We start from the raw sequence: 2,317 nt of genomic DNA, 5'->3' as shown, positions 1-2,317 counted from the left end.
CTTTAGCCCGCCCTCCTGTGCCTGCTCCTTATTGGCTGATAGTAGTTCCCGCAGAGGTGACTGGGCTAACGCGCTTCCTCGCCAGGGCGTGGTTGGTCGGGAGGAGGAGGAGGACCAGCGAGGTACTTCCGCTTTAAATCGCGGGTGGTTGCTAAGGAAGATCGGAACCCAAGGTGAGTGGTGAGTTCGCATTTTAGAGAAGGTGTGAGCCCGCCCCAAGACGGGCAATTGGAAGAGCTTGCACGCCGAGCTGAGTTGTCTGAACCCTGACTTGATACGTCCCTCGCCGGCTCCCGTAATCTCAGCTAGCGGATGTTGGTCCCGTTTCCTGCACGGCGTCCACCGGCCGGCTCTTCTCAGGATTCCTTCTTAGGGCTCTCGCGCGGTCTTCTACGTGCCGGGTCGAGGGCTCCAGGACTTTGGGCGGTAATGGGTCCGCTACTGTGGGTCTCAGCCAGTGCCGCGGGCGAGTCCCTTTAGCTTCAGCCAGTTTGGCTCGTTTATTGAGAAAAGCGGGGGGCGAGGGGTTAGTATGTAAGAAAGTCTTCAAGTTTCCATATGGTTAAGGTAATTTTACCAACTCTTTCTTGCATCCCTCCCCTTAGCACAGGTTTCAAAGCTAAATAGCCTAGAGTTCACGATCCCGACTTCAAAACATTCTCTACTTTTTCTGTTATTTGTGAAAAATAAGCTTTTGTGAGCCCAGATCGTGCTATTGCACTCCAGCCTGGGCAATAGCCAAACCCTATCCAAACAAAAACAAAAACAACAAAAAAAAAACGCTCTTTTTCGGCGCTACTTGCTTCCCTTCAATAAGGGTAGAGGAGCAACTTCACAGCTTTATAATAACAATGTAATTGAAGTATTTGTTCAAGAAAGGCAAGAAGTCTTGGCGCGGAGGTGGGGGACATAGGGAAATTGTTGGTCAAATTATACAAAGTTTCCGTTTGACAAGGTGAATGAGTTCTATAGTTAATCATGTATGGTGAACTTGAAATTGCGAAGAGGGTACACCTTAAATGTACTTACCACAGGAAAGTAAGTATGTGAGATGATGGATATGTTGATTAGTTTGATTTAATTATTTGCAGTGTGTTTGTATATATAAATGTATGTCAAAACGTCACGTTGTATACCATAAACATGACCAATTTATATTTGTCACTTATACCTTAATAAAGCTGGAAATAAGTCATTTGTCAGGCAGTATATGCCTGAAAGGGAAATGGCAGCATCTCATTTCCAGTTATTAACGTGATACTATTAGTCAAGTCCTTAACCTCGCAAGGCCTGTATCTCTCCAGTAAAGTTTATTCTTGGTCCTAGATTAGGTTTGTAAGTCACCCAGGCATTTCAAAAGTACAGGAAATGTAAACATATGCCTTTTGGGTATTAACCAACATCTGTTTTCCCACCTTTTATTTTCTGACTTCCTTCATGAATTCAGTAGGAACTTAGTTTGGTCATCCCTGGCCAATCAAGTGTTTAGCACTAATAAAACAGAGGAAAAATTCCAAGTAGCAATCCTCAGGCATCTGTTAGATTTCTGAGAAAAGAATCGTAATCTTTAGCTTTCTTGTCAGCTCCCTCCTCCTCCCTCCCCCCTCCCCCGCCCTCCCCCCTCCTCCGCCCCCTCCTCCGCCCCTCCCCCTCCTCCGCCCCTCCCCCCATCCTCCGCCCCTCCGCCGCCTGTCAGTTGCTTTTTATTGAAAAGTTTTGGTCATAAATTCACTACAGCTGCTCTTTAGAAGTTCTTTTACTACGTAGGTACTTGAGTATAATATTTCCTGAGCACCTAGGGATGCACGGTGCTCTGCAGCCCAATATCAGAGACAGTAATGAATGGCTTACAAAATGTTCCTGAATGTAGAATCTCCTCTGGGTAAATGTGTTTGTGCTATATATAATGTAAATGAAGGGGCGCCACAGGTAATTGTGGGCAGGAAGGAAAATCTTTTCTCCCAAGAGAGTGCATTGTTGTAAAAATCTAGCAGCGAGCTTAATGTCTCTTTGAAAGAAAGAAAATGAGAAATTAGCTATCTAAAAGTAATTGAAATTAAACAAAATGTGTATATATGCAAAGGAATATTGTTCACCCTTTAAAAAGGCAATTCTGATTCATGCTACACCTTTGATGAGACTTGAAGCCCTTATGCTAAGCGAAATCTCAGACACACAAATATTGTATGATTCTACTTATGTAAGGTACCTAGAATAGTCAAATTCACAGAGACAGAAAGTAGAATAGTTGTTATCTAGGGCTGGAGGAAGAAGGGAATGAGGAGTTAATGGGTTTAATGGGTACAGCATTTCAGTT

The sequence above is a fragment of the Saimiri boliviensis genome, chromosome 11 (assembly GCF_048565385.1).
Source record: "Saimiri boliviensis isolate mSaiBol1 chromosome 11, mSaiBol1.pri, whole genome shotgun sequence".
Lineage (NCBI taxonomy): Eukaryota > Metazoa > Chordata > Mammalia > Primates > Cebidae > Saimiri > Saimiri boliviensis.
This window is presented reverse-complemented; position numbering follows the sequence as displayed.